At 42.1% G+C, this 27,326-nt stretch overlaps 1 protein-coding gene across 9 annotated transcripts in view; it reads left to right on the top strand.

Annotated features, from left to right (window-relative positions):
* DPF3 (double PHD fingers 3) overlaps nucleotides 1–27,326 on the top strand; it is a 191,807-nt gene that overhangs the window by 56,073 nt on the left and 108,408 nt on the right. The window contains exon 1 of one of the 9 annotated variants that reach the window (XM_040700567.2): nucleotides 297–26,811. The exons of the other annotated variants lie outside the window; for them this stretch is intronic. The gene's annotated coding sequence lies outside the window, so the exon portion shown is untranslated. Of the gene's footprint in view, nucleotides 1–296; nucleotides 26,812–27,326 lie in introns of those variants that run through there. 9 annotated transcript variants of the gene reach the window in all.

The following is a 27,326-nucleotide window of genomic DNA, read 5'->3' on the forward strand; positions in this document are numbered from 1 at the left end:
TCAGCTTACTGTATTGCTTCAGCATTCTCCTACCGTAGATGTCTCTGTGTGTTTTCTTATATCGGATAAAGACGTTTCCCCTGATGCTTTGCATTGTGCTACTCAACTTCTTCTTCCAAGCCACTGAAAAAACCCACACCTTTTACGCTAGCCATCCTTTGCTGTTCTCCACCCTTGTCTTTTATGCCAGATATGAAGCCAAATCCTGACACCACTGAAGTCATTTGAAATGTTGCCATTTTGCCTCAGTGAGTTGAAGACCGCATTCACTGTCTAAAGATTTAAGTGTTATGAATGGGGGGGAAGTGGGGAATGAAGTGACACAAGAAAAAGAGTCATTAAGCTCATTACACCCGCTGAACACATCCTGTGAGCTCTCACTATTGTGGTATGTGTCCTCCTGTGCCACTGTTTTTGTCAGCCTCGCTGTGCTGTGCCTAATTTAGATTGTAAATGCCTCACATCAGACTCCTTCTGTTTCACTTCTCCTCAGTGTGGCATGCCCACCTATGGTGTTGTGTGTATGTAGTAACTCAAGGAGAAGATGTAGTCTTCTGAAAGTCTTGCCCAGTTTAAGTGATAAAAAGAAAGCATTTAAAAAATCACCCTTTTTGTAGAAACAAACAGGAAACCCCCAAACAATGGTCCGAATCTCAGTAGAAAGTCACAGCTTCACTACATGACGGGTATGCAGTGGCTGCATCAAGGGGCAGAACAGAAGCCTGCTGAATGTTTTATTCATCAGCTTTATATCTTTGCCAGGCTGAGGGGTAGAAATCCTTAAAACCCTTTGTATTGGCAGATGTTTTCTTTTGAAAATAGGCACTCAGAGGTGACCTACATAGGGTCTTCAGCAAATACTTGCCCTGGCTCGGTATTATGAGGCAAGAAGAGCAGTGATTCCATGTGTTTTTTCTAATAGTCCAATGTACAGTCTCCTAAATCCTGTCAGCCTCTCAGGTGAACCTTTAAGGCCTGGACTGTCCCAGCTGTTGTTTTGTAGAGAGCATTGGGCTTGGTCCAGGCAGCTCTAATGATGTGCTGAGTGGTGATTGTGTTCGAAATAAAATAGGCAAGATGCACTCTGTGCAGTTGGATCCGGAGGTGGGGAGCAAAGCAGGCTGCATTTTGTGAGGAGCTCCATGACCCTGGGTCTACCCCTTGCTTACTAGTAAGTGCCCATGTCCTTGGTTAGATATGGAGCAGTGCATTCAGATTGCATCAGACTTTGATAGTGCCTGATGAGTAATGGTATAATGGATTCAATTTATTTTGTAGGTATCACAAGCTAATTTCATTCTTACTGAAGTCACTGGCTAAACAAAGTCAATATTCCTTTTTATGTGTGAGATTACTTTTTTTCTCCTTTTTCTTTCTTTGTTTAAGGTTCACTTTAAGATGTGATTCTCTTCTTGATCCTGAATTTTGCTGGTTCAGTCTTTACAACTTGTACAGTTCTCTTAGCTTAGAGAGGTGATAAAACAGCCCCTTTCACGTCATGTGGAAAGCCAATGGTGGTGTGGTGTGGGAGAGAGCTGCTCTGAGATCAGCTAGCAGTGCAGGTCTATCTGTCTTACTCTGTCTGTTTCTTTGGTATTTGATCAGGACACTTCTGCACCAGTCTCTGCCGCTCCTTAATTAGCTTGTCACTCCAGGCAAAACAAACAAACAAAAAAACAACAAAAACCACCCACAACCAAAAAAACTGGGAGAGGAATGTCATCCAGGAATGGCTTTTCTGGGTGACAAGGCTGACCAAGAAAATAGGTATTTAAGCAGAATGTTTCGTGTTTACGCAGTAACCATCAGTGAGTGTCTTGCATTCCTTAAAGAATCTACTTTCCAATTTTTTGCTAAGGCCAATGAAGGAGCATATCAGAGATAGTCCAATCAGTCCTTAATTTCTGCAGCTATCTTCCTGTCCTGTCTTTTCTGTGTTAGAAATCCTCCTCTGTCCCACTCTCAGAGAGAAGTTCTTTGGAGTAGAAACCTGTTCTTCAATTTTTAGTGTGCTGTAGTCTGAGAAATGATGGTGGAAAGCAAATCCATGCAGAAATCTCAGATCATCTCTCAGAGGCAAATGCTCATGAGAATAGTGGGGAAGGGAGACTGCAGGTGGAGACCTACAACTGCGAGTCCCTCTGCCATGCACTGTCTAAGGATACTTCTGAAAGCATTGTATGGTTGATTGGGAATTTACGAACCTCTGCATTATAGGATCACCTGTACCTGAGAAACAGCTTCCCTTGCTGTCTTAAGACTTCCACTGAGCAGAATGTATTACAGAAATAGAAAGTTAAATCAGACAGGGATGTACGGAAGTTTTAGTGGGAGCCAGTCACAAATTCCAGGACTTGTCTGAGCCTAGGGTAAGAGAATGGCCATTGTGGAAATGATCTCAAATGCAAAATATGGGCTTGATTTTGTTCCTGTCACTTTTGAACAATCAGTAGTCCTTCTTTTAACTGTGTTGTTGTTGTTGCGTTTTGTTTTGCAGCAGCCAAGAATTCATGTTCTCAAATACATAACTCTGTTACAGTGCTCTCTTATTTTTGGCCAATATAACAAGCACGATACCTCTGATAGTCTGCAAAACAAGTGCTAAGATCTTAACATGTAACTCAATTTTCTTCGTGAGGTCAGCTGCCACTTCAATTTCTCTATAACCCTTTTTTCCTCTTAGGAAATATGCCTAGCAGTTACCTTGTGTGTGATCTTTTTGTTTTGCTTCTTCAACATGATTTTTGTCTTCTAACAATATTTACCCACAGAATTCATCTTTGGCATAACTCTGACTTCACTGGAGTTGTACCAGAAACAAATTTGTCACTGAAAACCAAATAATGGATCAAAGATTTATAATTAGAATCTCCCATGCCCTGTAGTCCTGTAGATGTTTTCCACATCAAAAGCAAGGTCTTCAATTAGGATAAATGAGATAACACACTTTATATTAAGCTTATAGTAGCCATGGAGGCTTTTTTCTCTCTGAATTTAGTTCTTGGTGCTGGATTTCCAGATATGTTGACTTCAATCTCCTTCCTGATGCCTGTCCAACATTGCCAGCAGGAATGTAAACAATGCCCATCTACACTAATACCAGTCCTTGATTGTGTGAGATGGCTGGATCCTTCTTATTCTTTCTGTTAGGAAGTAAATTGTTAAGGAGTTGGTTTAAGATAAATCAATGTATTACTCATCTAAAGCAAAATAAAGCCACACAGAAAGAGACTGAATTAAACGGGTTCATGTTTTAAGCAATGAGTTTGGAAATGGGTATCTTCTGATGAGTGACGTTGCAATTATAAGCTGCTTATACCTTCCCCACTTCCAGGAAACTGCTGCTGCTCCAGACCCCAAGCAGAACAGTTTGTGTGCAACTGCTTTAATTTCAGGCAAAATTAGTTGGTTTTGTTTTGACCATCTATTTAAACTATTAAAGCTAACCCAGCTTGTTTTGCTTGATGCAAATTTGGAATCTTCAAGACTTGGAAGGTAACCTCAGCTACAGTGGTACTGTAACCATTCCAGCTGAAGCTAGAGGGGGACGTCTGTGCGTAGCAATAATTGCATCAATTTCCTTAGGTGATCTGCTCTTCAGGAGGGTTCTGGGCAAGTGTGATCCTGAAATATGCTCACTGTGGTCTAGGTGCTCGTGGGATCAGTGTCTCACCACTGTTGACCGGATTTAGATTCCCAAGCCACTATGTTAAGATGCCAGTTTAATGAAATTCTCTCAAAATATTTCCTTTTGGTTCTTCCTTCCATGTCTCTTTATATCAAAGTGTGACAGAAAACCACACTACAAATCTAAATGCCACAGAATTGAGGCTTTTCATAGTCCACAAGGGCATGCCTTCTTTTTTGTGGGAGGATCATTGTAGCTGTCTATGAAATACGTAGAGAAAATATTACCATCAACATATAAACTTGCACCAGCTGATTGTACTCTAGCATTGAACAGGTGAAGTATAACTCCATGTTCACTCCCTACCTATCCCACTGCTATAAAGCATAAAAGTTGAATTCAGAAGCAATTGTACTAATTCTTAATTCTACATCAGAAAAAGTCTGTGAAAGAATAACAAACAAGTTCAGATTTAATAAGCGACTTGGATGATAGATTTCTGAAAAGTGAACATTTCCTTTTCTATCCCTTTCGCATTCCAGCCTTCAAAAAGGAGTAGAAAAGCCAAAATATAGTGAAAGTGCTCTGGTGGAATAGCAAGCCTACTGGGGCTTTCCTGCTGTCCCAGAAGGGAACTGTGTGCAAGTGGAATCTTAGCTTGGCTCTGCCAAACCAAGCAGCTTGAGTCCGAACTGATTTGCTAGTGAGCTTCCAAGGTGGCTGGCTAGAGAACTGTAATGACATTTCCTAAAGAACTGAGTTCTGAAACAATTAGCTAGCTTTGTGTAGCTACCCCAAATGTAGATGTTTGAGATGAAGCTGTTTATTTTAACTCATGGAACTGTCTATGGACTAAAATTTCATTATGGATTTCCTATATAGGGCTTATTCAAGCAAGAGTATATGCATATTATGAAATATTTATATGGTTTTAACATGGAAACATGTTGTCTCTTTCTGGCTGCACAAATTTTGGAGGAAGAAGATGGAAAAACTGTGAGTTGGAGGAATTAAAGGGACTACCAGCACAAAACTTAAATTCAGTGGAAGACTGACATTACAGTTATACTTGTTCTTAATTTTTCCTGTTTTTCAAATACATTTTTCTCATCTGTTCTGCATGAAGGATGTGAAAAACAGGGATGTCAAAAGATGAGGAAGAGTCTCAATTGCAGTGTAAGCAAACAGAAGCATTGGCTTTTTTTTTTTTCCTCCTAGTGTCTTCTTTAAAGTGACCTTCAGTATGACTCGTGTTAACAGGAGGTTAAAAAACCTTCCGATAAGACTGTGACTCTGGAGTTGGTCACGTTCCTTTTACTGAAAGTGTTACTAAAAGAGACCCTCAACTTTCTCATCCCACTGCAAAAAGACCTGGTAATGCTGTGAGGCTTTTCTTGTGGGTGGAACAGAAGGTGAGCACTTTTCCAGGAGGGCTTGCGGCCTAGCATGAGTATTACAAAATCAGCACGCAATCCTCTTCCTCCTCCCCACAGCAATAAGTTTCTCTGCTGTTTTCATGAGGTCAAATTCTCTGCTGAGTTTTGATGGAGTATGATCTGTCCCTGATGTATATTCTGCCGAAATGTTAAATTCTATAGGACCTCCAACACTTGTTGTGTGTCAGGATCTCCACATCAGAGCTGATTTGGGCACTCGCGCACTGTTCCATTAACATCAAGTTTGGGCTTCCATTCAATAGTGACTCATTGAGGGCAGAGCAGTGCTTCAGGAACTACCAGCTATGCACTCTGTACTGCCTGGGGTTTCAAACTAAGTCAGAGAAACATAGCTCTTCTTTGAAACATGCATTCAACAAATGCAAAAGTCAGTGGCGTAAGGAGGCCAAATACTGAGGGCCCATAACCATACTGATGAGAAATGTTTTACAATTGCAGCGCATCTCTGAAGATTCCTATGTGTAGGGCTTTAGTAGTGAGCGTCTTGTTCTGAGACCCATTTCTACCAGTGCCATTCATGAGTTAGCACCAATGGCACTTGGTGATTGTATCCCATGCAGCATGAGCTGATGCAGAAAGAGCAAAGGTCCTGTCTGTTTGTTTTAATGTATCACAGAAGATTGTTGAGGCTACCAAGAGCATTGGAGAGGAATATTTATTTATTTATAGACACGCTGTTTACATATCATAGCTTGATGAAAGGCTGGACTCGTTACACTTGAACCTAACATGTGACTATAGTTATCTGCCTCACGCTGAGTGGCTGTAGGCCAAGGCAGAATGTGGACTTACTTGGAGCTGCAGTTTTGCAGCGTCTCTCAGCTTCTCTTTGCCTCTCTTCTGAAGGTTAATGTCCCTTTGGTGCACCAGCTAAGCTCCTCTTTTTAGATCACTCCTTAAAAATAAATAAGATTAGCTACAAAAAGAATTTAAACAGCAGCTCTCTTTGTTAGAGTTTATTTCAATTGGTAAAGGTGAGGGAATGCTTGCAAGCTGTTGACTTTTGGCTGGGGGGCTGGAAATCAGGAGGGAAGCAGCAGACCCTCCTGTGCTGTGGTGGCACTCAGGACATGTGACCAAGTCATTTCCCTTCACAGTTTTTTACTTGAGTCCTGTTTTGCCTAAGTATTCTCCACTGAATTTTACATTGATGGAATACACTGTTCATACAAGTTTCTTTCTGAATCACTGCTGTGAATTAGTATAATGGCATTCTATAAAATCAAAGGAGAAAAGGGGGTAAAAAGTCAAAGGGGATGCATTTCTGCTTCTAAGCAGAGTGAAAGTTCTTTATTTTCTGCAGTGGTGTGCCTGTGAATAATACCACCACAGTTATGCTTGCTGTTTATGAACTGTCCTTTTTGAAAGACAGGCCCTTTTGGCTGATAGATTTTGTTGACAGATGCACAAGAGTTACTGCTCCCTGTTGACAGAGTGGCTAATGAGCAGCAGGATATCCACTGGGAAGGAATTTCTGTGCTGTTTTACTGAACGCCATCCCTTTTCCTGATTGTCCCTTGTCTTGTTGGGACACCTTCACAATATCATTAATGTGAACAGGGAGCTACGTTTGGACTTGCATCAAGTATAATCTCATAATGAGAGACCTATCCATGCTTTTTATTATCTTTATGTGTGAAAGTACTGTAGCAAAAATGCGAAGTCACAGCTTGAAACAGTGATTGAGCACCTGGTAGGAAGGCAGGCCCAACCCAGGGGAGCTCAGCTGCATGCAATGCACCTGAGTGACTGCAAGGGGTGGAGCCACGATCCTCCTCTTCCTAGACCTCATTTAAGGGTTGGTAGTGGAGGCAAGGGTATCTTGCTGGTGATCCCTGCCTGCAGGAGGCCTTCCAGAGGTAAGCAGTTTTTCTTCCTTTGTTTCTGCATCCATGGCTGCTGCGTTTGGGCTTGTTTTTGTTTGCTGCAGCCTAGCACTGTGCCACTCTACTGTTATTGCTGTACTTTCCATCATATTATAGCATCACAGCATTACGAGTACATTAAGTACTTGTTTGCATTCCAGGCACAGAAACTATATAGTGTGGACTAAAGGATGTGTGGCTGGCAATGCAGGACGAGCCAATTAACGCTACTGAAGGAAGAAATAGCAGAAAAGGTGCACTTTGTGGCCTCATGGAAAGCCTAGAGTGACACACATAAAGATGAGTGGTCTGTTCCTGGTAGAACTTTCTGGTCCTCTTTAGGGTCCACATGATCACAATTTGCAGCACAGGTGGTTGTGCCTTTGAAATTGCGAACAGTAAAATGAGACTGAAATGACATGGTCATGACTTCTGAGTGTGAGGGTGGACACCCTTAAGATATGCTGAAACAACAGACAATTCTTATAGCATCCTTACTTTGGTAAAATAAGAAAATGTTTTTCCATTTTTTTTTTCCAAAATATGGAAAAAAAAAAAAAAACAAAAACCAACAACTGAATCAGTGAAGGAAGTGCAAGACTTGGTGACTGATGGCATAGTTCCATAATGGGTTTAAGCCAGTGCTGTAGTCTTGCAGTCTAGTCTTCCAGCTGTCTCTGACCTTGTGTCCCTACCCTGACACTGCTTTTCCTTGTACAAGCCATGGAGTTGTTCAGACCACAGAACCAGTCTGATTTTAAACATTTCTTTTAACTTCACTGCTTTACATTTAGTAATAATGCAAGAACTTGTGCTGTCATAAGGGGGGAGAGTGGGAACAGTAGCAAGAGAAGGATAGAGGACATTTATTTTAAGGCCAGTGCTAACTACTGCTAGCTTAAAATGACTGTGGCACAGGGTGACCATGTAATGGGCAGGGAAGAAGATAAAGCATGTCTGGCTGATTAAAATAGTGCAGGTGTTAGAGCAAATGTAGCAGGTCCTGTTTGGAGTGGGTTTGTGTCCTCCCTTTAGCTTCTCTGTCAGAAGTGCAGATAACTCCTTCAAGGGGCTCCCGTAGGGTTGGATTCAGTGAAGTCCTCAGGAGGTTTATAGAGATAGGCAGTGTTTCCAGCTAGTAACCAAGTGACTGTGCTGACCTAGAAAGCTGTCAGCATTTACTCTCTTCTGGGGCTACGCAAGTTTCCCAGTGCAGGCCTTCCTTCAGGAATAGGAATCCTGGCTTTGTCATGTGAGGTTCGTGCTGCACGTTCTGACTGACGGCTCCTAGAGCAAGGGCTGCGTGCATTCAGGGGGACAGTGTGTGTGTGGGGAAAGAAGTGGCATTTTGTCCTCAGTGATGTCAGCTGGTTGCAAATGTGTACCTGTGTATGTTGCTGAGTGCTGACTTTCAATTTGACTCTAATATAAGTAGATTATATCAGGTAGCATTTGCACATGCATAGGAGAGGAGACTGTACGAAGCAATTGATCTAGCAGCCTCTCAGCTAGGAGAACAAGGGTGCAGTGTGAAAGGTCTTTAGGAACGTAACTTTTTACTTATCTCATTGTTCCCAATTACATCCTTTTGGAATATCCCCTCAGCCGTACCTACCATCCAGAAGAGGAAGAACAAACTACAGTGATAGCAGGAAAATTCCTCAATGGTATTGAGGGTTATGAAGAGGTGGTGTTTGATTTCTGTATTAAGTGGGGGCTACTGTGACATTAAGAAAGTGCATAGAAGTCTGGAGGAGGCCTACCTCTCATTTGTCTGCTGAGCAGAGCTACAGGGAAGCATCTTTCTGGTTACTCTAGGTTTTACCCCTCAGAAATTCACACATGCAATAGTTCTGTTTACATCTGTTTCTGTTAATGCTCTCTCTTTCATTGGCCCCTTTACATCCCTTGGAACTTGCCAAGTTAAGAACAAAAGCAGAAGCCTATGTTTTAAAAGAAGGCTGATTCTTCATTTTACTTCCTTGTATTTCCAAAGCTACTGATCGGTGTTATTTACTATTTTAACATACTTTTAGTTCAAAAACTGCTCTTCAGCATAACGTTAACTGTCATAAACTAGCTTTCTCATGGAAGATTCCATCTGTGCCTCTTTACTGGTCATAAAACAAATGCTTATTTACCTTTCTGTGGTCAAGGCGACAATAATAATAGTGTTAAGCACAAAGTTGTATTACTTTGCAAAAATATCCTGCACGTTGGTGTAACTTGAGAGAGCTGTGCCTTTATGTCTGCCTCTCCTTCATTCTGGAGATGTTTCCATCTTCCAGCATTAGGCATGGTGAGTAGAAGAGATGTAAAATACCATAGAATTTAGTGTATTTTTACTTGTTTTTTTTTTCCTTGACTATATTTTTAGTGCTTTAATGTTCTGATTTTTTTAAAAGTTCTCACTCAGTACACCTTGCTACCACTATTTCACAGCAGTTCTCAAGATGACTTTATCTGAGGAAAAAACTTATTTTAGTATTTTCACCCCCCCCAATTTGTTAACCTGGCAGCACTTGACAGCACTTACTCTAATGGCATTGTATGAGCAAGTCTTGCATTAGTGCAGGAATGATAGCTGAGAAGCAAACACAGTGAAGTCCCTGAAAAGGAAGCTGGGAGCAGAAATGCAGGACATCCTGCACCAGGTGTCAGCCTGAGTGCTGCTGGAATCTCTGTGCCTTTCTCTGCTCTCAGCCAAAACTGCGTGGCCCCTATCTTGGTAGGAATGCTGAGAATTTGGTCAGCACTTTGACCTGCAGACTTTCCATACAAAGCCTGCAGTACTCCTGGGTCAGCTTTCCCTCTGATTCTCATCTAAATTTAAAATAAAAAAATAAAAAAGGTATATGTATAGAGACAGAATTACTTCTGCTGAAAGACTGGAAAGCCTAAGAACAAAACTATCAGGCTGCTTTTGGCCAAAGCCAGAATGGGGACTAGAGGAAGGGAAGCTCTTTCTTCTAGGAAATCAGAAAAACATTCATCAAAAGGCAGTCCTGTGCGTCCACCTGGCAGGAACACACAAGTTTATTTTTGTCCTCAGAAGCTGTTTTTGGATCTTTGAAACACAACCCCTTGTTATGGCAAGTTTGAGGAGTTTGCTGAGTATCAGACTGCTGAGGAATTTGCTTTGTTACATTTTGTCTCCTTCCTTCTGCTCCTCCTCAAAGAAGACATCTTTTAAAGCTCCCACCCCCTCCCAAAATACCATAGTAACTCACCAGCTTTGCCAGAAAATGCTTAGCACATTAGCGGGTTTAAGTGTCATAGTTGTAATCGCTCAGAAGGCCGCAGAGCTGCATAGATTTCATTCCAGCATCCTTTCCAGATGGTGGCTTTTTGACAGCACTCGGTGGGCAGCAGTACAAACTCATGAAGCCTATGGAACAGATGAAATATGAGTTGCTGTGCTGCATGGACAGGATAGCTGTGTGTGTGGATGTGGCAGAGGGAGGAGGGTTATGAGATCAGCTGGGTGTCTGTGGTGAGAGAAGTGTGAAATGGCAAGGGTAGGTTTTCTATTACATAGTGTCCAAATAAAAATGGTTTTTATTATTGAGGTTTATCTGTTCTAGAGCACAAAAAGGATCAGTGCTGCCCTATCCAGCGTTCTGTAAACAAGCAGTATTTATGCCCTGTTGTTTTGGCTGTCTTGGATAATTTCTGTCTCCTGTAACTTATTTCTGTAATTGCCTGCATGCCAGATTCTGCTCTCAGCTGCAGGAGCCTGACACCAGAAATAATTTTTCCCAAGTTAATAGCGTTCTGCTGCAACCTGGTGCAACTAAAGCAGGATTTGGTTGCTGTCTGAATTCTCACCTTTGCACAAGAAGAGAGGCCCCCATGCTGCTAAACAGAGCCAGACAGCTGCTTATCTCTCCTGCAGATGTTCCTCCCTTTGTTCCTCGATGCGAGGAGGCATGATGGAGCATAGGAATGTGCCATATCCTTTCTGTTTCTCTCCCTTCTGGTTTGGGGCAGCCAAAAATGAGAGGGAACTAGGGACCCATTAGCCTAGTGAGTGGGGGAATGCTTAATAATCTCCTTATTTTTTCTTGACCATGGGATCTGACTTCTTGGCTGTGGCTGCAGACAGGGCTGATAAACAGAGAAAGAACATGTACATCTGCTTACATCTGCTTTTTTTTTTTTGTTCCCCTAAATTACCATGCTGACAGCTTTTAGTGTGTAAGAACTTCTCTCAGAGCACCAGCTGAACTTGGGCAGAGCCCCTCTCCCCCTGTCTTGCAGGACTTCACAGTGGGCTGGCTCAGAGCTGCTGCACCATTGCAAAGGCAGAGTTGGCGGTCACACAGCTGGTGGGCAGTATTCTGCTTCTTCAGAACCAGCAGCCGAGTTCCAAGCTATTTCCAGCATGTGATTTTTCTGCTTAAAGCAGAGCAAATTGTACTATTTCCTAGGCGCAGAGCAGTCCCTTCTAGCTCCCCATGCCTTTTGAGCTCAACAGGAGCCTAGATTCCTTCACAAAGGCAAGACATTGCCAGTCATTGTCCTGCATTCAGCAGTGTCACATGTGAACTCATCAGGAAACATCCTGCCCCTGTCTATAGTAGAGGGTTCTGGGCCCACATGGACTCAGCAACCACTTTGAGCTCCCTCACAAGGGTCAGATGCTGTACCTCTGATCATGCAGCAGATGCTGCCCAGCATGAAGTAGGGTCTCCTGAGTCCTTCTGACTTTCAATACTTGTTGAGGTCTGAAGCCATTAGGGAGCAAGCGGCCTGCAGTAGTCTTACTCATGGCCCAGTACTGTAACTTTAATAACTGTTCAAATTGGCATTTCCTATCTGTAGGGCACAGCCAGTTTGCAGCTCAGAGGACATGTGTCTGACCAAGCTACAGGCGTAGAAGCTTTGTGAGGAACACAGCCTTGAGCACAGCTGTACACAGGTGATATGGCAAGATCCTCCAGTGGCTGATCATTATTTTGCTAGCTTTTTTAACTTCTCCAATCACTTGGGGACACAATGTGCTGGAGTGGGTGGGCATGCTCTCTGGAGGGAATCAGTCTCTCTTTTTTTTTTTTCTATGGGTAGGAGCAAAGTCCACCTAGATGAGCATGTGAAAAGGTGCTTCTCTGTTCTTCTGCTTGTCTTCATGCCTCCTACTGGGCAGTCTGTGGATGATGAGACACAGTTGCTTACAGTGGGTTGTCATAGTTACCTACACTTACAAAAAGAATCAAGGAGGAACCTTTGGATTTTGCAGATTTATAGGCTGCTCCACTCCTTTTTGTTACTTCTAGGATGAGAGCAAAGTGTCTAATGCAACATAGAATCTCTTAGGAACAAACAGAACAAGTAAAACCCCCCTGTTCCAAGTCTTCCTTCCAGCATTCCCCCGACACTGCATAATGCTACAAATGCAAGCAGCGTGTTTTAAGCAGGTGTAGAGTTGTGCCTCACTGCTTCCTGTGTTTCACTACCTGCTATCTGATTGGAATGAGGCTGCAGGTATTGAGTGCCTGTGTGTGCTTGGGAACACTTGATTATACATTCACTGAATCGCCAGCCCTTTGCTGTCTTTGCTGTCCTTTGTCCAGCACTGGGGCTGTCTCCATTCACCTTTCCTGTTTCTCTGCTTACACATGTGGTGCAGTAGTGCTGTAGGCTGAGCTCCTTTGCACCACATCCACCATGCTGTCAAAAGAGGATGTTACAGTGCTGGAACCAATTACAGCATAAAGCCAAGAAATGCATAAAAAGGAGAATTGTGTTTAAATCATCAAATCAAGGATAAGGAAAATCCATATAGACACGAAGAGAACATGACATTTCCTCTTTGATGTTTTGTGCTGGGAATGTTTCAATCTCTTTTTAAAGCTCCTTCTCCACCTCCTTGCTTCTTATGGGATTGTATCCAATATTCCAACGTTCATGTAATGCCTTGACTTTGCTATCATTCTTCTCGGGGTAATTATAGGTTAGCATAATGTACCTATTGTTCTGTTCCACAAAGCAGCACTGTCATATGGATGGCAGGGGTGAGTGGGGGGGGGGGGGGGGGGGTGGGGTGGATCTTTGAGTGTTCTCCTACATCCACACTATGTCTTTAATTTGTGTTCTTCCTTGTCTTTCCCTTTTTGTTTTTACTTTTTTTCTGCCTACAGTGAATGCTGAGCGCTTTCCCTACTCAAATAGTTGGTATTGGTCTCTTTTTCCAGTTACACCAGTGCTGTTTTTCAGTTTTAGCTGAGTTCGTTCATATGATAGCAGGTTTGCCTTTCAGCTGAAAATAGCATGAAGGCTCAAGTAATGAGCTATCAGTATTTACAGAGAAAGCAGACAGATTATCCTTTCCAGGACCTTATCAGTTGAGTGTCTTATATTATCTTGCATGATTTTTCCTAGATTCAGAAAGAGGAAAAAACTCTTGCTGGGTCCGAGCCTCCCTTCTGCATTTGGGCCCTGCTGCGCAAGGCAGTGTACAAACAAGTACCAACAAAGTCCCTGTCTGAGTGCTCATATGTTTCTCTCTAATAGCATTTCTTTGCCCTCCAGGTGCAGGTGTGGGAGGCTGCTCTTGAGTATTGTAAAGTGTTCTTGGTACTGGGGCTTTATTTATTTATTTTGCTGGGCAGGATGCAGAGTGTATCACTGGGTGCTTGAAAAAATATAAAGGAGAGGCTGAAGAAAGCTAGTTAAATCTCCACTGTTGTACCCAGGAGATAAATGTTGGATCATAATTGGTTGAGAAGCTGTGTAATCAGTTGCTCAGTTTCTATTGTTGCCGCCTCCAAGATAAATAATACTCAGGGCTGGGGCTGTGTTTTAGCCAATGAGACTGTATAAGCAAATAGCTTCATCTTGATTAGCTGCTGTTTATTTTACTGAAAACTGCTTTTTGCCTTTGAGTCAAACGAGTGGTCTAGAAAGATGGTTCCTGACTAGTCCATCAAAAGAGAACAACAGTAAGGTGTTTTTCTTTTCAGGACTTCACACAACTTCCTCCTCTTTGAATGTGGCTTTACCAGAATGATGAAATGGGAAACCTCCAAACTATAGCATTCTAAAAGCATTTTGTTGTAAGAGAGGAAATTACAGACTTCAGAAATTTGGAGTACAAAGCCTCTATCAGTGAGTGTACCTTGAGTACCTAAGTCCTTCTCTGCAAAGCACCTGTTGGAACGAGCGCTGCAGAGAAGGACCTGGGTATCCTGGTGGACAAAAGGTTGATTCGTGAGCCAGCAGAGTGCTCTTGTGGCAAAAAAAAAAAAAAAAAAAAAAAAGCCCATGGTATCCTGGGGTGTATTGAAAAGGTTGTAGTCAGCAGGTGGAAGATGGTGGTCCTTCCACTCTACTCTGCCCTGCTGAGGACATATCTGGAATACTGTGTCCAGTTCTGGGCTCGTTAGCTCAAGAAAGATGGAACTTCTAGAGGGAGTCCAGCGAAGGGCTGTGAAGATGATGAGGGCCTGGAGCATCTCTCTTACGAGGAAAGGCTGAGAGACCTGAGCATGTTCAGCCCAGAGAAGACTGAGAGGAGGTCTTATCAGTGCTTACAAATATCTAATGAGCAGGAGTTATGTGGATGGGGCCAGTCTCTTTTCAGTGGTGCCTAAGGGACAACAGGCACAAACTAGAGCTCAGGAGGTTCCATACAAACAAAAGGAACTTCTTTACTTTGAGGCTGACAGAGCAATGGAACAAGTGCCCAGAGAGTCTCTGGAGTCTCCTTCTCTGGAGACTCTTCTCAAGACCTGCCTGGATACCTATGTATGCAACCTACCCTAGGGAACCTGCTTTAGCGGAGTGGTTAGACCAAATGACCTCCAGAGGTTCCTTCCAACCCCTATGATTCTGTGTGATTCAAGTATGTGCAGCTTTACTCCTAAAAAACGAAAGTGTGATCAGAGGTCAGAGCTTTCCCTTTACTTCAGCAAAATTTGGACTTCCTCTTGATCCTGATGCACAAAACCAAAACAGTTTTAATTTGAATGTTTCTTCTAAAATTCTTTGCATGAGTTCTGAAAAACGGTCTAGCAGGTTCATCCAACATTGTCCTTGCTAGATTGTTCTGTGAAGCTATTAAGATCTGCACTGTCTTTGCACACCTCTGTAGGTTTGCAGATCTGAAAAAGCAGTGTCCATCCATTTGTATGGAGAAAAAGGGACTGGTGGATGAAAGTGGACTTTCTGCTGTGTCTCTATAGCATGTGAGCTGCTTAAAACGAAAATTGATCTATTTTGTAGTGATAATTTATAGAACTGTGTCTCCAAAACAAAAGAACTAACACAGATGCATGATTTGGCACACAGCAAATACGAAGCAGCCAATCTTTCTCCCTGGTGTAACTCCATGGACTTCAAGGGAATTACAGTAGTGGCAGTGAGTTTCGCCGAAGATTCCTTTGACAAAAATGTATCTACTGTCCGAATAATGTCAAATGAGACTTGATGTTTTAGAAATGGGTGAGGTCTTGTGCAACAGTACAACATGCTGAGACACATGTAGATGTGTGAGTATGTGTCCACACATGCACATGCCTGGGTTGTTTTATGGGGACATTCCCAGCACTGGTGTACTTGCAAGCCAGCTCTGAATGTGATGTGTGTGCTGGAGAAGCATAAGGATGCTCCTTGTAACTTCTGCTTGCCTGTTTTATTTCTCCTTTGCATCTTGAAGTGGAAATCACAGGTTAATCCCAGTCAAATTCTGTAAATGATTGGCACTGTTGGACAGGACTCAGAAAAATTCAACCCTCTGGCTTAAGCATATTTACATACCACAGGTCATTACAAGTTGGTGCTTACCTTTGTATTCATTCCTACATATCAAAGTGTGGATTTTGGTTCATTTTTCTTTTTTAATATTTCCTCTATTTTCTAGGTAACCTTTTTTTTTGTTTAAAGTGGTCCCCATGGATCCTGACATCTGCTGCAGTCATTCTTACTGGCTCAAAACGGACACCTAGAGAAGAAGAGGGAGCAGCCTGGCTGCAGCCTCTTGTTGTTTCTCTTCTATAGGCCCCCACCCCGCACCCTCCTGGGTCTGCAATCCACTAACTAGCTCCTCCTGACTCCAGCTGTCGTTTTTGCTTTTTATCTACTGCTCTCTCAAAGAGCCAAATGTCATCTCTTGTTGTTCCCTTAGCTGGGGTCAGAGGCTCCTTTATGTGCCTTACTCTGATCAAAGATTTTTAACTGGGAATGAGAGAGGTAATCAACTGCATGGCTGGGGAAGGAGAGAGATTAAATCTGAGAATTGCCACTGATTGCCCCACGTGAAGAACAGTGGCTAACAAAACACATGCTATCATTATGCTCTTATGATTATTTTATTCCCTTAGTGACAGTAAAATGCTGTCTGTAGCAGAAAGGTAGGACAAGGTCCATCCTTGTTTTAGTCCTGTGGTTTTCAGTGGGGTGGAACTGGGAAAATCTAGATTTTCCGTGAAGAGCAACCCATATTTTCAGACCCTCTCCCTTGGAGATTTCAAGAAAGGGAGAAAACAAATCAAACGTGTTTTTCTTTTAAGTTTAGTAGCCTTTTTTGTTTCCAGTCCTAACTCTAGCTATGGAGGAAGTAATTGACAGTGTGCAGGGATGTGACTTCTGTTGTGTCCTGAACTTCCATTTAATCAGCCAGTTTTGGAGCCTACTGCCTGAATAAGAGTGGGGGCAGGAGGGGTTCCCAGTGCTGCATCAGTCTCTGCCATTGGTTTGGTTTATTGAAGGCAGAATCAAGCTCCAGGGACTGCAGCAGATTGCAAACTGTTAAATTTCATAGCGAAACCCAAGAAGGAAAAACACTTAACAAATAGGCTAAATGATGAGGATCACCTTTGGATTGATTAATTACTTTAATTTTAGTAGTCTAAACTGTCTCCTTTAATGCATTTCTTTTAAAGTCTTGTCAGTCTCTCTGAAGTGCCTTCTGCTGTTACAGAGCTATAGGAAGAACAATACGAAGTGTCCTGACTCCCCTCTTGCACTGATAGAGGACGAAAGTACTCTGAAGAACGCAGGAACAGTCAGACCTACCGTAGATCACTTGCTTTGCAAAAGACAAACAGGCCATATTTAGAGTTTGTTTGATTAAAGGAGACCTGGTTTGTGGGGAAGGATGCTCTGAGCTCAAATTGCCAGGTTTTGATGAGATCTGTGTTAGGACTAGTACACTAGTACCATTCCAAATTTATTCTCTAAGTGTTTGATAGTGGTTTTATTAATGCTTTCAAAATATGTTGCTTTCTTACCAAGTCCAGCTCCTTGAAGCCAGGAGCTACATGAAAATTTCATTTTGTAAGCAGTAATTTTTGTCTCTACTGGTTGTGAAAATAAGGATTGGAAGTAATCTATCAGTTCAGAAACATGGCTTAACTCAAAATTGTTTAAGTGTTTTGGTTAGGAAATATTATAGGTATTTGTAAACCTGCAGTATCAGGTGCAGGTGGAATATGGGAAGAAAGAGTAGGAATATTAGGATAATAAAAGACTTCTCCACAATAAATGCAGCGTTAAGCTTCTTGAACTTAGTCTCCTTGCTCGTTTTTCTGGTTAAAACAGGAGATGTGCCCGAATCTCAAGTTTAGGCTGAGACCTATTTGTGAAGGATTAAGTCAATTGCTAAGTTGTGAAACACCAGGATCTAGGAAGATGGATTCATGCATGACCTGAATTTTCTGCCTTCCTCCTACAATGGTGTTTCAGCTCTAGCATTTAAGTGGGCCTTTTTTATACAATATTGAGGCCTAATCATCCCATGTATACATTGTGATTTGGGGGGAGAAAAAAATCACTAAGAGGAGTTCACAACCCTAGGGATACTGGTCAGCTTCCTTCCTGGACTCCTTCTTTGCATTTCTCTGTAGCATGGGATGAGTCACCACCTGGGACATTTATCTCCCAAATCCTTTGGAATTGTGCGTGCCCTAGAACACTGGTAAGGTCCTTGACCTTCCTTTTTTCTCTCTCCGAAGCAGATTACAATACCTGAGATTCCTGATCTTTTTTTATTACAGCTCTTATTTATTTGAGTTTTAGAATATGGAAAACTTGCACACATTTTTGTGGATCTCTAATTTTTTTTCAGGTGTTTCCTGGGGCGGCTGGGTCTTTCAGTTTGTCATTTCCAGTTCTACAGTGTTCAAAGTCTCACAGTCCCTGCTGTGTGCTGTTCCATTTACCACTCCCTTTTTACTCTTTGCTTGCTATCTTTCCTCCCATATTCAGATTTCTCATTCCCAATGGTTCTGCTATTTTGTTCAGTGGGTGCTGCTATTAACGCGCAGCTTTGGGCTGATTTGGATTGGCACCTGTCTTTTCAACCCATTGGGTTTTAAACAAATCCCTCAATGTGCAGGGAAATTCTTATACTGAAGCTATGGCCTCATTCTTCTTCCACCTCAAGCAGTCTTCTTCCTGAGCAGAGTGCAAAATACTAGTAGAAATTAGGATGGAGTGCTCAGTGCATGCAAACTTGAATGCCAAGAAAATGCGTGATCTTCATGTTTCTGAAGTTCATGTTGGCTTAATTTAACTGTCACTGCACTATTGAACTGAAGTATCAAAAACACTGTCGTGTTTTAGAAAGGCTGGGTTGTACTTTTTCTGCTTACGCTGTTTTTTTTTTCTGTGTTGTTGTTCTCAAGCATGTTGACAGCTGCAACCACATGGAAAGATTACTATGGTAGCCAGTTTAGTCCTTCAGGACTTAATGTAAAACATGCATTTCAGGTGTGTCTGTAACATGTAACCCCAAAAGAAACCATGTGGAAACAAAGCTCTGTAGTTGTTCTGAGAACAGCAGAATAACACTAACAGCTCTGTAAAAAGTAGATATTGTTAGAACTGAGTCATCTTCCTTCTGCAGAACCACAAGTTCTAGGACTGTTCTCCAGTATTTTATCAGTTTTCTCTTATGCAGGTAGGAAAAAACCACACAAGCCAAAAGCATGCACCACAAATATTCTGAACAGTGTCAGATTTTGGATATTAAAAACAACCTTGAAAACATGTCAACTTGTAGTAAATTATAACCATACCTACTATCATTATTTTATCCAAGATGATACTGATTGAAGACAGATGCCAGCTGTTTATCAGCTGGCTTCAGACTAAAGGTTCTTTTTCCTTTAGCATAGTACTTGCATTTCTCTTCTTTTCCTCAATCTTTTGTCTTGTTAGACCAGAAGAAAGAGTACAAATGAGCGCTGTGTGTAGGTCATTCCAAAAGTAATTCCTCCCATTTTTCCATGAAAACCGCGAAAGATACAAAGAGCACAATAACAATGTTTGATAGAGCTACAAAACATTGTTTTTCAACAGTCACCACCATTAGCAAATTTGCACAGATGAATTGATCAAGATGTTCTTCATTTCATGTTGTGACAGCTGTGCACGGCCAACTGGAACATGGCTTGTCTTTCATGTTGCGGGTGCCACTGCTGAAATGCACCACACACTGCCTCACTCTGCTCACATCCACAGTTTGATCTCCATAAAAGTTCAGCAAATGTCAATGAATATGTCAGTGGGTGCCATTTTTTTTTCTGTGTGAAGGAATTAATTGCCACACCTTTGTTTCGCATGTACTTCCGTGTCACATGCTGTTTGGTCAGTCTGCCCCTCTACTGCTGTCTGTTGTATGGCAACAAAATGTAATGGAATACTGGCAGGAAGGTTCAGCCTCTCCTGCCATGTCACCACCATCTGCATCTGTTGTCGTGGGCTAACATAATAAAATAGAAGGCATTACTTTTGGAGCAGGCTTCTTATATTATGTAAGTGTATCATATGTTTTCACTTGAACTACTTCTTGGCAAGAAGTCACATGAAAAAAGCAAGGCAAGGGATTCTCCAGCTCTTCATTGCCCTCACAACAAAAATGCCCTGTAAGTGATTGTATCCAGCCACAAAAATGTCAAACAAACAGCAGGGGCACACTGCATTCAAAAAAACAAACATGAGTTTCTATAGCTTTTCCCAAGTAAAATGCTCAATTTCAAGTCATGCGCTGCAGCTTTATAAACAAGAATTTCTATGTAGTAGTGATTCATTTGTAAGTATGTACAATCCATCTATTTACAGACGTCGCTATAGGTTAGTGACAGCTGAACCTGAAGCGTTTGGTTCTGGAATGGACTCAGAGGAAGTGACATAATCATTCAGGTGTGGTAACCTGCTGCTATGCTGTGATGTGCTTTGTTGCTCTGTCATTATTGTAGCATGAGGATGATTAGTGTGTAGAGCTCTGCAATTTTATTTTCTTCTTAACCCACTCTGACCACTGGTAAAATAAGTTGCTTCTCACCTTCCTGTCTTTCTGCCTCTCTCTCTTTGGCTGCATCAAAGAGTAAAGAAGTGCTCCATGTGTTCTGAAATTATGTCTAAGTCTCCTTGTAAGTTGAGAAATGAGGCTCTGATTAAGCCTATGGATTCCTCCAGGATCTACATGTGGTGTTTTAGGGACCTCAAGTAGAGCATTGCTGAGCTATGCAATACGTGAGACTTTTTTTTTCTGACTTCTGGGAAAATGTCCTGTGTTCTAGTGGATCACACAGTGCTTTCTCATAATTCTCTTTATGCAGAGAACAATTCTGCATGTAACGGTCTTGTGTATGTTGCACAAAAACTCCTCTGAACAGAGAATCTCTGAAGGGCTTTTCTCTCATAACTCTCATGGAAGATGTTGAGGTTTTTTTAGTATTTGATGCATATGGCTTCTGGTTCTCTTAGGGAGTGTGCATTTGGAGAAAAAGGAGATGGTTGTTGTGTTATGCATGTGGTAGGGCCAACAATGTGACTGTCAGTCAGCAGCTCTTCAGCTAGCTATAACTGAGAACCCCCCAGATGAGGGTAGAAGAGAGACTCACCTGACTGCTGTATGCACCAGGAGGACGTATCTGAGGTCTCAGAAGTGGGAGACTATCATGCCCTCCGTATATTGTGACCTTCTTGCAGATCTTTCCTCTTTCTTCCCTTCTCAGCTTTTGCCATTGGATGAGCTCTTCTCTTCCTCTTCCATTGCTGTGGAGATGTTTTCCTTCTCCTAGTGAATGCCAAGTGCTTTAGGCCACAGCCCTGAGGGGTGGGAACCATGTCTTGGATCTACCCCCGAGACAGAGTGGAGCCAGCGAAAATGGGTCTTTTTAAATTGCGTGGTGACAAGTCTTTTTTTTTTCCTTCCTTTTTCTTCCCAGAGGATAGCTGGGGAAGTTTGCTGTGCCAAATGCCTGGAATGTATTTCTTCTCCTCTTCTTCCCCCTTCAAAACAGAAAGAATACTTTATACTGTGAAAAATGTTAATTGGAGAATATAAATCCAAACCTACAGTGCAGCATTGCTGGGCCTAGGCACCTATTGAAGTTTAATGAGGGAAGAACGGCTTTCTCTTGCCCTCCCCTGTTATGCTCTCCCTGTATCAGACTCTTTCTTGTGGTAGAGTCCTATTTCAGATGAGAATGTGGGAATGCCAGTTAGGGTGTGTGCGTTGGCCCCAAGTTCCCTCTGGACTGAAAGCAATACGTGGCTCCTTTTAAACTAGTGCAGCCAGAGTGAAGCACAGACATTCTCTCGGGGCAAAGTTAGTTGTGCTGCTAGTGTAGGAAAAGGGATTCCTCTGGGTACCTGTCAGAAGTGGCTGAAAGCCTTTCTGAGGCAAGTTCTTGTTGCAACAGAGATTTGATTGCCCATGCACTCTGACCATCCGTTTCTGGGTTAATGACAGGGTCCCACGTAGGAAGATGTATGGCTTTTTTTTCCTTGTATCAGGCCCGATGTTCTGTCAGAACTTCGTGATGAAGTGTTTCTTTATGATTACTGACTGGCTGAAGAGATGTCTCATTACATCCAGAATAGAGAAAATAAGAGTCCTTCTCCCTGTCCTAGCTATGGTGCTGGGAGTGGCACTTATGCTAGCTAAGTGCCAGTCAGCTTGTACAGGATGTAATGGAGTCCCTTACAGAAAATCTAACACAAGAGGGCCCTGATCTGAGCATGAATGCGAGTGTGATAACCTACTAAGTGTAATAACCCATACTTTAGTTCGTCTGGAATGGCTATGGAGTGAGTGCCAGAAGTAAAAGCTTCTCTTCAGCACTGGTACTTTGGGAGGAAAAGCAAATCACATAGTGGAAGAAAGATAGTTTGGGAGGGTAACAGGAAAAGAACTTAGGAAAAGAACCCTGCAAATTCCAAAAGTTTATTAAAACAAATACTGACTTGCAGACAGTAATGCTTCTCATGATGGTGCAAGACGTATGTTCATCCTTCAGCTCTGGATAACATAACACTACTACAGGAGGTATTTTAACTCGCTCTAATATTTTACTGCTTTTGCTCACAAGCTTATCAACGTTTGTGGAGCATTAAGCATTAAAACTCCTTTATTTTTATCAACTCCACCAGCCCTTGCTGGTGCAGCACTAGAAGTATAGGAAAAACCACTTTCTTCCGCTTTGAGAGATGGGATGAAAGACTAGAGGAGGTGGATGACAATTGCATGAGCAATGCAGGTCAGGTTACTGGTGGATTCCTCTCATAAGATACGTGAGAGCCCTCTGAAAGGTAATTATTGGAGAACATAAATTCCTGAGATAACCTGTCCAAGAAGAAATACTGACAGGAGCAGAGGCCACGTGTTAAAGGCTAGCCATTACTCTAGGGCAATGGGCTAACCTCCGTGTCTTGTTTTTTTCTTTAACCTCTCCTTGCTCTGACAGCTGACTCCCTCAGTTCTTTTCCCTCAGCTACTTGCCAGTCTGGTTCTGGTCCAGTTTATTTCCATGTCCAAATTCTTGTTCAGTCATTGTCTTTGCTTGTCATTGCCACTGCCGTGTTCAGGTAAGTTTTATACCAAGTCTGGAAAAAAAAGAAAGGTTCCTCTTGTGAGCTGTCTTTTCTAGATTTTTGGTGTAGAAGAGCTTCAGGTAGCATTCAGGACTGATGTAGAATCAGCTTTGCCTCTGAATGAAGAAGACTGCTGGATTGCAGTTGGAGGAGGAAGTCTTTTAGCGTGTGAAAACAAATTGCAGAAGAAAAGATGGAACAACACGGGGAAACAAGAAAAGGACCTTCTGTTTTCCTATGGCTTTGTTTTGTGAACTGGCTGCATCTCATCTGTAATGCAGAGATAATGATATCTACCCAGTTTGTATTTCTACTGGTTGATTGATTAATGACTGTCTCATGATGCCTCGATTACACTTCTGTGACCTACAGCTTTAACTATTCCAGTGCATTATATCCCGGTAGGAAAATGAAAGTAAAGCAGTGGCTCTGGCTAGTTCAGATAGGAAGACATTACAAACTGACCTGAACTTGCTTGCCCACATGCTTGTAAGACCTCATCCTAAGAGTGCAATGATGCATGTGCTGTCTGCTCAGCTGTCATCTCTGTTCAGCAAGGTATTCAAGTATCTGCAGGACTTTGAACTGAAGTGGACCTATGCATTCAATGAAGTGCTTTGCTGAATTGGGATCCAGTGCTTGGTCATGTGCAGGGTGAGTCTCAGAACACACATGGAGATGTCCTGCCCCAGTGTGACTGGGATATCCATTAAGCAAATGGTGTCTTAAGAAGAGTGAAGTTATTAGACTTGGAAAGTCAGTGTGTAGGGGAACATCTATCGCATACTTGAATTTCTGAAAGCTTATTGTGGTGAGTGCCTTTTTTTTTTTTTGACATCAGGCAATTCCTCTTTGATGCTACGAAAGTATCCACACAAATGAGGACCCCAGTACCTTAGCAGAGGAATGCCCATAATCTGCCCTGCTTCCATTTGCAGGTAGAAACATGGAAGAAAGTGAGAAAAGGAAATATAATTTACAGTTCTCTTTTGAATTACACTATATTACCTGAGTTAAGTGCATCCCTGCTGTACATTTATACAAGTTAGAGAATGATTGTTCCTATGAATTCAAGAGAAATAATAACTCAAAGAAACATAACCTTAATTATCTAGAGAACAGAAAATATGATTTTCTAATGTAAGCATTTTTAAGGTGATGAATGATTATTAACTGGATAGAGTAGATTTTTTTATTTTGTTATGTTTGTGTTCTATTTGTTGTACACACTGTGATTCAGGAACTGAAAGTGCTACCCATTCCAGTTCAGTAACATTATCTTTTTAAATCTTGACTATTGCTGAGATTTTTTTCCAAGACAAAGTGGACTCTAGTAATTATGTGGTTTTATTCTGTTTCTATATAAGTCTCTGTGTTCTTTCTTCTTACGTGATCATTTTCACCTGAGTAATATGGCTTGTTTTCTCTATCAGGATTTCCTTTGCAACAAGAGATATAAGGTTCCCACAGAAGAATTAGCTCACTAGCTGTTTCTAGTCAAAAGACAAAAAAGTAGCTAAAAAAGTGAATGTAATTTCAGTGTTTTTTCTTTTTTTTCTTTTTCTTTTTTTCTTTTTTTTTTTTTTTTGTGGTGGGGAAGCTTGCTTGTGCCTGTCATTTTCCTAAATATGGCACCTGTATTTGTATAGTAAAGAGTTGTGCAAGGTCTGAGGGAAATCCTGCCTGGAAACTTCCAGGAGGGCTAACGAAGGTCCTTCAGAGCAGCATCTTCAGAGATTTGACAGTTAGCTGCATCACGCTTGTAATGCAGACCCTCCTGGCATCTCTGCCTGTGGAGGCCTGATGAAGACGTATGACTTCATGAAAGATGATCTACATGGAGATGCATGAAGAGGAATGCTATTGTCAGCTTAGCTGATGTCCTTTAGGCAGATGATGTAATTCTGGCAGTCATGGAAAAACTTCCATTTTTATGTTTGCTGTGTCTCGCTGGAGGGCTGTGCTATCTGAGTAACGTAGCTCCTGACTGCTGCTGCTGTGGATGGGCTTCTTCCTGCTACAAACAAGTGTGCTGCTTGAAGCCTTACCCAGCTGGTTGTACTGCTGGAGACCTCCTCTGGTGGCAACTGGGGCTGTGGGAACTTGCTCTCAGCCTCCCCATACAGTGCCAGCTGGGCTCACCCAGGGATGGAGTGGCCATGCTGAAGTGGATCAGGGAGCACTTGTGCAATTATTGCTACTGGTAGAAGGTGCAGGAGTAGTAAGCTGTAGGAGATACGCAGTAAAAAGCAGCAGGGTAGGTGGGAAGAGGAAATACTTTTATCGAGTGCAGCTAGAACCAGAAGAGGATGCCTCTTCACAGTTTGAGAATCCTTTAGTACGGATTATGCCTAAAGCAATCTGAAGGATTTATTAGCGAGGTAAGTGTTGGGTGTTACCCTGTTCCGCAGGTGAGCTATTGAAGCTACCAAGGGAATCCAAGTGTAGTCATTTGCAGAACACTCACTTCCTGGCTCTCAAGAGCCAGGCCAAGCAATAGATAGGGGGCTTTACTAAGTCGTCTTTCTACTACATGTAGGAATGCAAAAGATAGGCCAAATGTGGAATATCAGAATGGAGATCTGAATGAATGGACTTTGTCTTGGACTATGTTGGGTACTAAAACCATGAATGCACAAAGCTAAACAGATGTCTGGTGGCCCCAGGTGCCAGCAGCATGAGATCTTTAAAATATATATATTATTAAAAATCCCTTGGATGTTGTCATGTCCAATCTAATACTGCTGAAGTTTTTATTAGTTCGTTCTTTTTGTAATTGGAGAGAATTTTTGACCTTTTGGGGTGTGTTGGGACCAAGCTGAATTCTGACTGCTGTCGTCAGATATAGAAAGAGGTCTAAGTTATTACCTTTCTCACCTGCTGTTCTTGTAATTGGATGATGCTGCATCTCTTTAAAACAGAAACCTTGGCCTGAGAAAGAATAGATGCTCTGAGATATCCCCAAGGAGTCTGCCTCTGAGATTAACCTAATTGGTCACTCTGCTGAGTCTAATAGAGGTTGTATGCAATGTCTGACTCTGGAAATACCTTAGATGATTTGCTGTATGACATGGAAGCTGCTGCTATTATCTCTCCATGGAAATGGAAGAAAACTAAGAGGAGTGGACAAATTAGAACAAGCAACATAGTGTAGTCATTCACAGCCCTGTATATTTGAATGGTGCTGAGGAATTTATCTTCTGAAATAAGTAATGTGAGCACACTTCGTCTTGTACCATACCTGTTGCATCTAGTCAACAACAGTGCATGTTAAATGCTGGGCATAGTGATCCAGTCTTTTTGGCCCTGAGAGCAGAATGTTGCCATAGACCTTGTGTGGGGCTGTGTGCAGCTCCAGGAGAAAACGAATACCTCCAGCTCTGGTTCTTCTCCCTGATCAGAGATGGCAGCAGCCCGTGCCTCTAAAGCCAGATTTGTCCTGCAGGCTGTTGAGTGAAGTCCTCTGATGTACCGTGCTCTTCTTGACAGTATTAGCTTGTACTGATGTTTTTTCTTTAAATGGAAATGCTGACAGAGCAGTTGTACTTCCATGATACTAGTGGGGATGGGGTTAATCAGATAAATTTCACCTAAACTGTAAGTTCTGCCTACCTTTTGTCATTTTAATTTAGAGACAGGTTTTTTTTTTTTGCATGAGATATCTGTAGTTTCACACTAGATTAAGTTACAGTCTGAGACTGTTTTCAGAGTAGTGAATTCAGCTCACACAGTGAGGCCAGGCTCTCTGTTATGATTCAGCTTCACCCCGTGATTCAAGAAGTGAGAAGTCAGTAGATTCTGGTCATAACTTGCCACTAGGGATTTCTGCCCCACCAAGAGGAAGTCTGCAGATAAATACCAGACAAAAAGGATTCCTTTTCCTTCTACATCTCAGCAATGGACTGCTGCAAGGTGCTTGGAGGAGAATGCTGCAAAATCTCTCTTGATTCTTTCACTGATCAAAGATTGAACCTAGACTTGCAGCTCAGTGCATCTCTTTGACTCATGTAACGACTGGGCTGTGCCAGTGCTGACTCAGGTACGTGTTGTTGACTGTCTGATGGCTCTTGATGTCTTGCACCACATACAGTCTGTGCACTTGGCACAGTCATTTTGAACAATTGCTTGACAGCTTTTCTGTTTTCAGCTTGCTTTATCAGTTCTTCCATAGAAAGCCATTGTCTATTCTTACAAACCTTACTGTGTGTTTGTCTGTAGAGCAGCACTGTTTCTTGAAGTCTATATCCTGTTTCTTGGTCCAATTTGTGTTTTTTATCTGCTACTTAAGCAACTCTGCTCGTACTGTTTTTTTAATGACTCTCATGCTTGGGAAAATTGTACGGACCTCTTTATGAGCAACAGGTGCAATTGTCTGATACGTATAGGAATGAAACAGATGTATGAACTCTGGCTCTTGGAGAGTTTAGGATAGGCAGGGGTAAATGTATGTGGGTCTTCATAAAACAGTCAAGTTTACATTAAAATATGAAGGCCTGGAAAGTCTGAGTCATTCTGTGTTCCATCTGGAAATCCTGTTTTGCCTTTGCTCGCATT

The sequence above is a fragment of the Gallus gallus genome, chromosome 5 (genome assembly GCF_016699485.2).
Source record: "Gallus gallus isolate bGalGal1 chromosome 5, bGalGal1.mat.broiler.GRCg7b, whole genome shotgun sequence".
Lineage (NCBI taxonomy): Eukaryota > Metazoa > Chordata > Aves > Galliformes > Phasianidae > Gallus > Gallus gallus.